The sequence below is a fragment of the Durio zibethinus genome, chromosome 24 (assembly GCF_047325235.1).
Source record: "Durio zibethinus cultivar Kanyao isolate XHJ-2024 chromosome 24, ASM4732523v1, whole genome shotgun sequence".
Lineage (NCBI taxonomy): Eukaryota > Viridiplantae > Streptophyta > Magnoliopsida > Malvales > Malvaceae > Durio > Durio zibethinus.
Window position 1 is genome coordinate 10,740,558 of NC_143185.1, and position 14,258 is coordinate 10,754,815.

The 14,258-nt window shown below is 28.4% G+C and overlaps 1 protein-coding gene across 2 annotated transcripts in view; it reads left to right on the forward strand.

Moving 5' to 3' along the window:
- The window catches only part of LOC111316074 (CBL-interacting serine/threonine-protein kinase 9-like), a 31,972-nt gene extending 17,967 nt beyond the window's left edge, over positions 1-14,005 (forward strand). Inside the window, exons 10-11 of one of the 2 annotated variants that reach the window (XR_016333326.1) lie at positions 1,288-1,367; positions 1,527-1,861. The gene's annotated coding sequence lies outside the window, so the exon portion shown is untranslated. Of the gene's footprint in view, positions 1-1,287; positions 1,368-1,526; positions 1,862-13,454 lie in introns of those variants that run through there. The other variant, XR_016333325.1, reaches the window with a different exon arrangement.
- The last annotated feature ends 253 nt before the right edge of the window (positions 14,006-14,258 follow it).

Genomic DNA, 14,258 nt, shown 5'->3' on the forward strand with positions numbered 1-14,258 from the left:
TCCCATATTCTCCATTCAATAATTCATTTCTTATTCTTCTTCTTTTTTTTTCTTTTTTTGTTTTCCCTCTTTTATCTTTTCTTCTTTCCTTTATTCCTTCATTTTTTTTTTCCTTTTTTTTTTTTTACTTTTTTCCTTTCACCTTTTTTTTCTTTTCCTTTAAGTGGATTCAAAACTTTGAAAACCTTTTTATCAAACATTTGCCTTTAGCATATGAGGTTCTTTGTTGGACATTACCATATTTAAGCCCATAAATGTATCCCTTTTTACCCCCTAATGTGGAGGGTGATCGTAGGTTATAGTTTATTTTGAAAACATTTCCATCAAGCTTAAAGGGGTAGCAAGAGATAAATTTTTATATTTGTGAAATGATGATGAAATCTGACTATTTATCATTTCAAGCATAAATCATTTAAATTTGAAGAGTAATTCTTTTTGGAAAAGGATTTGAAGTAAGTTTTTTTTTCCTTTTAACTTTCTGGTTTTCTCTCATTGGTTTTTTTCATGAATTTGATAAAACCTTTTTATTTTTGGATTTATTTGAATGTCTTAGGTGCATGATGTAATAACCAATTTTTTTTTTTGTATGCCCCCACCATTATTTGAAAAAGATACCATGCTTTGGTAGACCACCCTGATGAATGTTAAAGTGAGAAAAAAGTCATGTGAACTGAATTCATTTAAGGTGTGGCCAAATGCTCAAAACAGGATCAAACGTTTTAATTCATATAAATAAGGATAAACATTATCTATTTGTAACAATGTAAGATTTATTTTAACGATAAAATGAATGTGCATCTTATGCGCCATTAAATTACCCACGTGTAAAAGCCATGATAGACAAAATATGATGTGGAATATGATGTGAAATTAATTTTTATCCACATGTAACAAAAACTTTATCTTCTTATGGTTGTTTTCTAAGTTTATTCTATTTTTGTGGCTTTCTTTATCATTTCTGTCTGTGAGATAGCTTCAGCTTAGGGTATTCTCCTTATTTCTTCTCATTTTCATCATAAATTGAAAAAAATTTGCTATTGAAATAACATTTAAACACAATGTCTTTTTCAAATATTAGTTCATCTAGCAACGTAAATTCAAGGTTGGTATAAATTTAGGGTTTTTCTTATGCTCTAATTTTCTGTGAATTTGTTTTTCAAAATATTAAAACTATAGGGTTTCTAGAGGAGGGTCTTATGATATAAACACGTATAAGTTAATTTCAGCTAGTTCCTTGTAAAATGCGACTTTGAAGGAAAATTCATTTTCTATTGCTATAATGTGAAGGTAGCTAGATGGACTTCATGGCGAATAGTAATCATAGCAGAAGATTTAATGGATGCCCACATTATCCGATAAATTTACTGGTATTTTCTTGGTATTTTTGCTGGTATTTCTTTGGTGTTTTTAATGGTATTTATTTTTTGATATTTTCTTGATGTGATTATAGGCCGATAAATTTACTGGTATTTTTTTAGTGTTTTTGCTTGAATCTATTTATTGATATTTCTTTGGTGTGATTGTAGGGCACTGTTTGTGGATTTCATTTATGGCATGATCTTAAAATTTTTGAAAGAGCAAAAAGATTATTTTGGAGCTAAAAAAGAGAAAATTTTTATATAGTCATGTTCAAAGTGTGCAATATTAAGTTTCAAAATGGAAGAAAAATATCGGTGAAGCTGATGTTATCGCAGAGAACATGCAGTTGAGGGGAGAAGTTAGTTTTTTAAGGTTGAAATTGAAAGAAAGCAATAAAATTGTTAGTAGTGAACATGGTAGAAATGGCAACTAGAAAATAATTTCGCTTATCTCATTCTTTTTTATACTTGTGTTTTTTGTTATCTTTTTCAATCTCAGAAAAATTATGAAAACTTAACTTATATGCTTGATATTGGGTTAGGATTGTTATGAAGGGTCTGTAAATGTTTGTTTAAACTCTTTTTACATCAATGAGCATTTTGTCCTATGAATTTCGTTGCTTTATGTTATTAGCTATGAAAATATGGTTTAGGAGGTGTTTGGTTTTTGGTCAGAAATACCTTCAATAACCTCATTAAATTTCTTTTTGGGATTATTCAAGATGTTTTTGACCAAAAACGCCTTTGAGTAATCATATCATAAAAATTTATGAAAGGATTATTTAAGGTGTTTTTGGCTAGAAAAGCCTTCAATAATCCCCCTATAAAATTTTATAACGTGATTATTCAAGGCATTTTTCGTCCAAAAAATCCAAATTAGCATGATTTTGCCTAATCAGTCATTTCTTATTCTTTTTATGTGTTATAACTATAGGTAAGATGAACATCCTTTTACCATTGAAATAAATCCTATGTTGTTACAATTTGATAATGTTTTATCTTTATTTGTACGAATTAAAATGTTTGATCCTAAATTAAGCAACTACCCAAATGTTTGATCCTGATTTGAGCGTTTAGCCTTAAGGTATCAAAGTGTTCATGTCACTCCATAACAAAGAATAGGTTGATCACATTTTAAATTGTCTTAGGGGCAATGAGGACATTCTTTTTGGTCAATATGCGTCCAAGATATTGGACAAGGACAATTTTTTGGGTAGAAGAGTGACAGACTAGTATGTTTGAGGACATTTTAAAGGATTTAGGGGACTTTGATTTTGGGAATAGTATAGCCTTGCTATTTATCAAATTACCACATCTAAATTTTTAAGAAAAATGGCATGTTTACCGTATCTTCTTGGAATCATTTTTTTCATTTTGAAATTAGTTGTCTTATAGTTTATTGCCTAAAAAAATTCACCACTTTTGATATCACAATATTATCAAGGAAATGCAAAGTTCATGAATTCAAGTTCAAGTTTCTTAAGGGGTTATGGTTTATGAGTGAAATTAGCTAATTTGAAAAAGTTTGAAGATATTTGTTGAGTTTATTTCTAATAGAAATTGCTAACTCTTTCGAGACTCCTTCTATATTTTATTACAAAAGAAAACTTCCTTTTTTCCTTTTATTTTTTCCTATTTTTTCTCTTTTTTTAAGGCATTTTCTTCCTCTTCTTTCTTTCTTTCTTTTTTTTTTTATGACTTTGGAAATTAATTATGTGGAGCTTTATTTTAAATCCAACAATTTTCAATTTTACATTTTTTTTTGGGAAAAAATCCTAAAAATCCAAAAGTTAAAAAGAAATTAAAAACTTCAAATGGCAATGTGCACAAATTTATGAAACAATGCAGTGCATAGTAATTGAAATTTAAAATATATTCATTCAGTGCAAACATTCAAACCCCCTCCAACACTCCCAAGGATATACAAACTTAAACAAATGCCCTATATTTAGAATTTTGATCCTTAACTCTCATATTATTCAACTATCATAGCCACTAACCATTTCTTTAAATCTTGCAAGATCTGTATCAATCAAAAACTAAACCACATCCATGGCTAACTTGGTATCATGCTCACATCATTATGTTCTTACTCATTCATTATAAAACTCCATTATCCCAGAATTCATCAATTCTTGTACCACTTACTTGAAATATTCACACTCTTAAATCAGATGACCTATTTCTATTCTATAATATTCATAGATCAAACCCAAATCTTGATGATTGTCTTTAATCTCAATGACTATCAACTGAATTATATAAGTTTTGTTAAGACAATTATACACCTTTTTTAGAGGGGTCCTCATTTTTTTTATTCACCTTTTGACTCTTTTGTCCCTCTCTACTACATTTGTTGTACCCTTAGTATGATTAGGCAATGGGTTGCCTCCAACATTTGCCTTTATTATGGTGTTAAAATTAAGTCACCCAGCCTTTACCAATCTTTGTACCTTATATTTCAAAGCTTTGTAGTGTTCCAAAGAATAGTCTATAGCATCAAAATGGTATTCACATAAGGCATTGGGGTCATACCATTTGGGATACGATGGTTTGTGGGGTTCAATAAGGACAAGGGTGATGAGGTTTTTTTCAAGCGCTGTGGGTATAAATCTGTATAAGACATGGGTATTGGGTCAATAAAGGTTCTTTTTATGGTGTTGGTGGTGCAAGCATTTTTTGGTTCTATAGTTTGGTTGTTTTGCTAGAAAAATGGTGGTATAGTTGGTATTAGAGTGAATTAGGAAACTATAGGTCAAAAACTAGGTTGCTACATTGATTAAAAAGGTGGTGGTGGATAGCAAGTTGAGCAGATAATTATGGAATGTGAGGTGGAGGGCATGAATTCAGGTGTGAAATTCTCGAAGGTTGTATGAAGCTCAAGGCCCTACTCTTAGGTGCCTAAAAAGGAGGTTGAAGGTAGACATGGGGAATTTGAGTGTAGGTTTGAATTTGAGATAATTGGTAAGGGTTGTATGAAACCTGGTGACTTTGTTTTGGAAATCAAATTTTAAGTTTAATCATTTGTGTGGTCAAGTCATTCATTCCTTTTATGACCTTGTTCAAACTCTGATAATTTTTTGAGACATAGTGTGCATCAGGATCTTTTCGAAGGATGTTAGATCTAGCAAGAATTGGTTGATATTGATTTGATTGAATTGGAAATGATGAGGACCCCTGAAGAGCAACAATCTTAACTTTTTCCCCATTCTTAACCATTTCCACAAACTGGATAATCTATTATTTAATTTCACAAAACTTGTACCCAAATTCCTTTAGGTTCAATTCCAAAGCACTAATCATTGTTTCCAATTAATGTCCCATTTTTGCTATTCTGATACCTTCCAAGATAGGCATTTTATATCAAAGGATTTAGACCAAAAGTCTATGGGATTATTTTTATGAATGAATGGCTCTAAACAAATGCTAATTTACATGACACACTGAATGATGATGATGTAAAAAATGTTATGAAATGTAAAAATGCCTAAGACAATGGATTTTCATATGTACAAAGCCCCAAATGATAACAATCACATTACTTAAAATATGCATGCTAGGAATGCAATGTCCTATTATAAAAATTGTAGGATATGAAATGCAATGCATGTTTTATGAAATCTTATTATTTATGAATCCGTATACATGAAATGTAATGACATATTTACATAAATGATGAGATATATACTTATGACTAATATAACATACTTGTGTAAGATGCACTGGTGTATTATAGAAGACGTGTCTATATGGAACGCAATGCATGTATTGTGCTAACCTAGTAAGGTCGACACTACTTAAGATATGTAATGAGGTGGATGCATGTGCTGCCTATTAAGATGTATATGGAATGGAATGTATGTACCATCTATTAACATGTGCATGAAATGGAATGCATGTTCTATCTATTGATGTGGATGAGATAGAATGCATGTATTATCTTATTATGATATGCATAAGATGGGGCACATATCTTATCTTATTATTTCCAACCATGATAAAAATGTAAGAATGAATGAAATGAAAAACATGAAACAACATTCAAGTTCAAAGCTATTTTTTCAAGAGGAAAAATTGAAAACCATACATGAAATGGAATCACACAGAATGACGAAGGTTAAAAGATTTTTTTTCTTTTTCCATTTTTGTTGTTTTTGTTTGTTTTGATTTTTTTTGTTTTTTATTTAGAATAAGGAAAATTTTAGGAACACAGAAAGAATCACATAAAATTGATTAAGATTCAAAGATTTTTTTTTTAATTTCTGACTTTTATTATTAAGGCAATAAACAAATAACTTAAGAAAAAATCCTTCATTTTTTTTTTGGCCAATTTTAGACATAAATCAAATGAATCGAACTACATCAATGAAGAAATTTTATTGGAAGTTTTTTTTCTTTTTTTTTTTCTAAACACCAAAGTTGTTTCCCTTAATGATTTTTTTTCCCTTTTTATTAAGAGAAATAATACAAACTACCAAATTAATAGACAATCAAACAAGAAAAGTAAAGGGTGTTCCTTCATATGAGTTATTTAGAGTAATTTCTATGGAGAGGGTGTGGCATTGTTCTACCTAAGGCTAGCTCCCTAAAATTCATTATATGTTAGGTTAGGAACTGACACATATAAAGGTTCCTAAATTATTCCTTACATCATTGTCTATCATAGACTAGTGTAACACCCTGATCCTCACCCATTATAGGCTATGAGCGGGAATGGTTAAATCTAAGTGAGAGTGTTTCACTAGCTATTGTGGAGGTTTACACCTCACAAGCGTGTAAATACTTTATGTCTACCTAATAAATGTTAAAGCACGAATATAGAGCTTATGTATGCAATGTAAATGTGAATGTATGCAAAAAAATAAACAAACCTTTGACATTTTCTTAAACTACCCATATCTAAATGCCCTACAAATACTAAGAACAAAATAAAGAATATCAATACATAATAAATGACATAATTAAAATATGCATGAAATGTAAAACATACACAAATACACTTTTTTTTTTCATTTTTCATTTTTTTGGGAAAACAAGAAAATTAAAATCAAAACATTTTTTCATTTTTTTAATTTTTTTGATTTTTTTAATTTCTTTTCAAAATTTCACATTTTAAGAAATCAAGAAAATCAAAATCAAGGAATTAAGACTAAACACTAATTAGGCAATTAAACCAAGATTAAGGATAACATGCAACCAATCTTTGGCCTAACTCTCTAAATGTATCTCAATGGAGTCTCCAAGCTGTCACGAAGTATTGGGATCTAGACACGAGTGACCTGAAAATCAGATGAATGAGAAAATTTTGAAACATTAGGGGCTAAGAATATTTTTGATAAAAATCAAAACAAAGAGTTCCCATCAATCTTTTTTAAGATGTGATTGACCACCATAAAAATTTTTCCTTTTAATAAAACATTTTACAAGAGTTTAAAAGTTAAAAAAAAAAAAAACAAATTTGTGATTTGTGAAATTAGAGTTAAGTTCAAGAGTTAGTTGCGTGTGGAAAAAAATTAGCACTCTCACAACGCTTGTCGAGGACAACACCAATTGATTACATATTATCCTCTAATGTTGATTAAAATGATCCTATTTTACTTAATGTTTAAAATGAATTCATTTTCTTTTTTTTTTTGAAACAAAAATAAATCAAATTTAAAACTCTTTTTTACTTTAGATTAAGATTAAAATACTTTAAATATCGAAAGACTTCTTTCACTCTCATATGCTTAGGTAGAGTTTCAAAAAAATCTCTAATTTAGGGGTTTTCAAATTATCTCACAAAATCTAGATAACACCTCTCATAAATAATAATCACTGAATATTCCCTTACAGTTAGGCAAGATCTTGATAACTATATTTATTTGAGATATTATTTTTTTAAAAACTATTTTTTAGAAACCAAATTTTGAAAACAAATGCATGAGATGCATGAACAAAATAAAATATGATGGATGCATGATAATAGAATATGAATGAAAAAGTATGAATGCATGATAATATAAAAACGCATATGTTGACAAGGTAAAATGAAATGCAAATGCATGATTGATTTAGGGTTTAAGGGTTGGTTTAAGGTTTAGGTTATAGTTTAGGGCTTTAAGGTTTAAGGTTTAGGATTTTAGGGTTAGGGTTTAAGTTTACAATTTTAGGGTTTAGGATTAGGGTTTAGATTTAGGACTAGGATTTTGGGTTATGGTTTTATTTAGAGTTTTGGTTTAAGGTTTAATGTTTAAGGGTTAAGACTTCATGGGATTTTAGATTTAGGGTTTGATGGGATTTAAGATTTAGGGTTTGATGAAATTTGGGGTTTTAGAGTCTCAAGTTTGGGGTTTAAAAAATTTTTTTAGGTTTGATAGAAATGGACATGAAATAAATACACACTACAAAATTGCCATTAATGAATGCATGTACCAAAAGCATGACTTTGAAAAGTAATTACAAATTAAGGAATTTTCAAACTTAATATTACAAACATGTTATGCATGAAAAATTCAAGAACCAAATGGATTAAACATGAAAAAACTTTTGAAACTTGTTTGAATGTTCCACCATTCTTCATCATTAAACCCAACCATACTACTTCAAAAATTAACCAAAACAACCATCAAAACTAGCACCTTTTCCATTGAAATTTTGTTCAAACACAATAACAACTTGCCAACCATCATAAAAACACAATCATCTATGAATCAAAGGAACACATATCTTTAAAATGATGAATAAGGTTCGGCCAAACCATGACTCACCATGGTTGAACCTTCTAGGAATTCGATCATGTATTTTTCACCTCATTCAAGCCACACACGCATTCTATGCCTACCAAATCATCACATAAGAGTATTTTCACCATAAGAATACATTTATCAAACTTGAAACAAGCTAAAATAATAAAGAAAATATAAGCAATTAGAGTATGTACCAAACACCATTTTATATCATCAACCTAGACCAAACTAGCAAAAGGCAAGTGCACCATCAACCAAACACATAGCTAGAAAAAGAAACAAAGAACATATTTAGAGCGGAAGCCAATAGGAGGTTCGACCATGGTGGAGGAAATTGGCCGAACCTACAGCTTGGTTTTCAAATGATGGATTGTTTTGTTTTTGTTTATTTTCTAACTTCACTCCAACTATTGATTAATTTGATGAAGTTGGATTCAAACTTTAAACAAGAAAATAAACTAAAAACCTTCAAGAAAATTAACAAAAAAATGAATGAAACAAAATGAAAATGCAATGAAAAATGTGATGAGGATGCAAAAAATGCAAAGATGGATGTTAAAGAAAGTATACATTCAAGTTTTCTTTACAAGAATTATTTTTCAATTTTTTTCAACATTTTTTTCATCAATTTTCTTCCTTTATTTTTTTGTTTCCAGCCCTCTAGTTTCATATAGGAAAAATGACCCTCATGGTCTTGAATAAGATGAAAAAACATCTAACCAAGATTGAATTATGGCCATAAGATCAAAACTCATCAAGGCCAAAATTTTCCACTTGTTTTTAATTCAATGAGCAAACTTTAACTATTAGATCAAGATTCCTCATGAGATCCAACAATTCACATTGTTCACTGCAAAAGTTGGATTTTTACAACCCTTAAATGAAGTAAAAATACCATTTTGCCCTTAATACAAAGTTTTCGATATTTAAGCCATTTTCTTAGAAATCAATGTTCTCATACTCATTTTTATGATTTTAAAGATCCAAATATCATAAAATATTATGAAATTAAGATCTAAAAATTTTCGTCAAAATTTGGCCTCGAAAAGGTCAAATTACGAAACTACCCTTAAGGGGTATTTTGGTAATTTTATACCTCCCAAGGTACTATTGTGATTCTGAATGAACCAAAAATCATAAAATATTATAAAATCATGATTTGAAAGTTTTCACAAAAAACTGACGTCTTGAAAGTCAAATTACAAAATTACCCCTAAATGATATTTTGGTAATTTCACACCTCTCAAGATACAATCAATGTTTTCAAATTTCTAAAAATCAAATAATATCAAATCATAATTTGAAGCATTTCATGAAATTCTAACTTTGTGAAGGTCAAATTATAAAAATACCACTAAGGGTATTTTTGTTATTTCACACATCCCAAGGTGTGGTATGGGTTTTCAATGCCTCAAAAATCATTAAAATATATTCAATTATGTTTTAAAAATTTGTACAAAAGGACTTCGGGAAAGCCAAATAATGAAAATACCCCTAAGGATGTTTTGGTAATTTACACTCTCGAAATGCAATCAAACTTTTTGGTACTTTAAAAATCATAAATTTCAATTTTAAACCACATTGATTTTTAATTCGGTTGTGAATTTTGAGAGTTAACCTGGGTTCTATCCATTTTTACCAAGTTCGACCAATTTTGTTTGACTAATTTTGGCTTTGTTGATAAAGTTTGACTAGGATTGATCAAAATTGACTTTAAGGAATTTGAATCAAATTGGTTCAAATTTCAATTTTAGAAACTTGTCAAAATTAAAGAAATGTTGGATTTAAATCGGGTTGAATTTTAAGCACTTCATAAATGGTTGGGATTTTTTTCAGATAAAATTAGGTATCTACAGGTACAACTAAAGAAAAAAAAAGGAAAAAAAAAGACCAAAATAAAAAGAAAAACATGAGCATGAGAGAAAGAACCAAACGTGGGGCAAAGCGAAAAAACCAAGAAAAGAGAGAAGAAATAGACATTAACGCATCATAAAAAATGTGAAATAAGACCAGAATAAAGATTCAATGGGAAAGAAAAAAATTAAAAAAAAAAAAAGAAAGAAGCCATTAGTACAAAAAAAGCACAAAATGGGCAATAGCAAAAAAAAAAAAAAAAAACAAAAAAGAGGTGATTGGGCAGAATGCAAGGAAGTGAATAAGAGAAAGCCAGTAGCAAAAAAAAAAAAGGAAACCATAGACAAGAAGTATGAAAAAAGAGTTGTTCAGTAGAAAATGGGAGCATTTTACAGAAAAGAAAAAGGAAGATAGATGTTGGGATGAAAAGACAAGGAAGTAGCTTCAAGAAGACTATAAGAAAAGGTAACTCTTTCAAACTTAGCCTTGTTATTTCCATGATTATGATCAATATCATCCTTTTTTTTTTCTTTTCTATAAGGGGCAAACATTGTTATATGCTGAGAAGGGAGATAGATGAACTAAAATGAGATAGAAAATTATGACTATTTTAAAATCAATAATTTTTTAATAAAATGGAATAAGTTAATGATGCCTTGAAGCTCTAAAGTTGCAATTTTGTCAAAGTTGTGAAAGACCATAAGTTGTGAAAGTCCCTTGATAAGCATGAAAACCTTCCGAAAGATAAAAGAAGGAATGCCATCTACAAAAAGAGAAACTATTTTTCAGTTTAGTGTCATAGTAGTAGTTTTAGTTTTGGCTTTGTTTTTTATTTGGTTTCTTGATTCCAATCTTTGTTGTTGTTTTGGTTAAAACCTCAATTTTCAAAAGAAGCAAAATGAAAAAATAAATAAAAATTGAAAAAAAAAAGATTCTAAACAAATAGGGAAATATCACATGGGTTTGTATAAGGCTTAGCACTTCTTCATGTAGTCTGCATTTTTTTTTAAATAATAATAACAAACAATGAACATAAAATCCAATCAATATAAATATTAATAAAAGAACTTATATCATATGAATGTTTGAATAGGCTTTTGCATTATTATTATTATTATTATTATTATTATTATTATTATCACTAATATGTGTTTATTTTAGCTTATGTTTTAGTTGTTTAATGGCTCTACATATGTATTATGTTACTAATTGACTTGCTTATATTGTTTATGATTATATTCATGCATTTTCATTGTTATTTATATTTTAAGAATTCCTACAAATTAATAAGAAAGAAAAAGGTTTTGAAATCCCTGCCTAGATATTGAAGGAAATTCAAAATCGTATTTTAAAAATTTAATTTCACTAAAATTTTGAGAAATTATTAAATAATAAAAATAAAAGAATAAAATATTAATAAATAATGATGAAATTTTAATAAAATAAAAAATGTATAAAAATATAAAAATTTATTTTTTTAAAGAAATTATGAAAAACAAGCTTGCTCTGAAAATCTACCTAAAAATTGGAGATTTAAAAAGGTTCATAAAATTTTAAGTAATAAATTAAAACCCTAAAAAGAAACCCTAATGCAAAATCCTATAGTGAAACCTTAAAACTAAAGTTCTAAATTAAAACCCCAAAATGAAACCTTAATGTGAAACCCTAAAACTAAAACTCTAAAATGAAAAACCTTAAAACTAAAATCCTAAAACTAAAACCCTAAAATAAAATCTTAAAATAAAACTCCAAAATATGTGAAACCTTAAACCTTAAGTAAAACTCGAAATCCTAAGTAAAATTTTAAACCTTAGGTGCAACCTGAAACCTTAAATGAAACTCTAAACCCTAAGTGAAACCCTAAATCTTGTATGCAAAGTGAAACCCTAAAATGAAACCTTGAAATCCTAAATCTACTACAAACTTCAAAATCATTTTAAATTTTTAAGGATTTGTATAAAAATCTTTTGTGAAGTAATTTGTTTCCGAATGCAGCCTGAAAAATATGATATTTAAGATTTTTTTTTCATTAAGATTTTTCATATAATTTATTAATCTGATAATAATAAAATTAAAAAAAATGAAAAATAAAAATAAAAATTTAAATATAAATAGTCGCACCTAAATTCTGCCTAGAGGTTGGTAAGTCTAAGTAGTTTCTTTATATTTAAAGACTTGATTCTAAATTTGCATCTCATCATCATTTATAACATACATTTGCATATATCCCATTTTAAATTAATGTTTGAACTCATTATGCATATATATATTATTGATTTTTATGGTTAATTACAGCATTTTTCATTTTTATTGCATAAAAAGTTCTTTGAAAAATTGGTTTTAAGAAAAATAAAATTAAAATAACATCATAAGAAAAATAATTTTTGATATTATGCCTGGATATTAGAATGTTGCCAACAATTATCATTGGCAAAGAATATTATGTTATTTTTTTATTTTTAAAGGAATGTTATGGTAAATCTTCAACATAAATGATTTTCTCTAAATTCAACCTATATGTTAGAGAATTATAAGGAATTCCTTTAATCTAAAGATTTTCACAATATTCCTAAATAAATATTTTTTTAATTTATTTCATTCTTCAAAATGAAGGGAATTATTATTAAATCTTAAATAAAAGACCATTTTATCCAAACTATAGATAGTGCATGATTAATTGGCTCCAATGTTATAGGTGTTGTTAGGGTGCTAATCCTTTCTCATGCGTAACAGACTCCCAAACCCAATCATGTTTTTGTAAACCAAAATTATCTTTCTAATAAACTTTAAACCCACTTTATTTTTTTATTAAAATGATAAAATTTTTGAATGGCCAATTACATCCTCAAAAAGATTGGTAGGGCTCTCCTTTTTTTATTTCAAAATTTTTACATCTAGCAATCTAATATTTGAATTGATACGTTATAACAATGAGCCTAGTGAAAAAGATGAGGATGTAGTAAAGAAAATTTTAAGCAAAATGTCAAAAGTTGATAATGTAGAAGGTGTTTGGATGATGGCAGTATAGAGAGATTCTTTAGTTGCTTAAAAATTTTTCCAACGTCTACTTCTCAACTTGATACCTTTGACTTCTTATCCTTTATGCTCACTCGTCTTATGCCATTCATAGAGAAATTTTTCATGTTAGCGCCAAAAACCATATTCTCCATGGTAGTACCTCATTCATTGGTACTAAAGCCAATGACCACCTCTGTTACATCAATTGCAATATTCTTAGATTAATCATAGAGGTGGATTACAAATCTATCTATATGCACCACATTCACTTAAAACTTATGATTACATATTTGATGCAGAGGAACAGAAGGGTAGATTTAAGAAAAAAGTGTGGAGTAATTCTTTAAAAGTTATGAAAGTTAAGCTTTTGACTTTAAATAAAGCTTTATAGTTCAAGTTTTGTTCATTTGCTTATTTTGTTATTTTCATGCTTTGCTTATCTTTTTTATACTTAGTAATGTAGTTTCTTGGTGTAATTGTTTTCTTTGTTTTGTAGCATGAATAAGAGCTTAAAGATGATGCACTAGTTTCGGCCAAGCATACATGGGAGATTCAGCCACTATAACTTTATATTGATAAGAGAGTTTCCTTGTTCCTCTCTTTTATATTTTATTTCTTGATGCTTACATATTAAAGACAATATGTTGTTTAAGTTTGAGGGTATAAGAAAATTGCTAAAACTTTGAAAAAATTTTCAAATTTTCGTTGAATTTTGCCTTGAAATTGAGAGCTTAATTTGTGGTAACTTGAATCATTACTATGCTTTTTTTTGTTAGTTATTCATAAAGCCAATGATAGGTAAAGATTGAGAATAAATATAGCTTTAGGAAAAGATTGAATATGTGTGAAATATGAGATGATGCTTAGGTTTAGTGACTTCTTGAGTATGGATTTTCATTTGTAAGTTGATACTTTGATCATTGAAATACATTTTTAATCTAGTGATTGATTGTGTGAACATGAGATTCTTTTTTTCATTAGTCTTTAAAGTAGTGTTTCATGTTCTATAATTTGTTTTGATCATCTCTCAAGGTGAAATCCTAGAGGAAACATGATTAAGAAAATGATATAGGCCATTTTAAATCGTTTGAGCCTTTTTGAACTAAACTTAAGGTAATACTTCTATAATCACCCCATTTGAGCCTTATGATATCTTTTTCTTTGTTTTGAAACCACATTACAAGTCTATTGCCTTGATTTGCATATTTCCTACCTTTTTGGTCCCTTGCCCTATATGCATTAGGACATTCATGAACCATTTGTGTGCTATGCATTATTAGAAAAAAAAGGATGAAGCTTG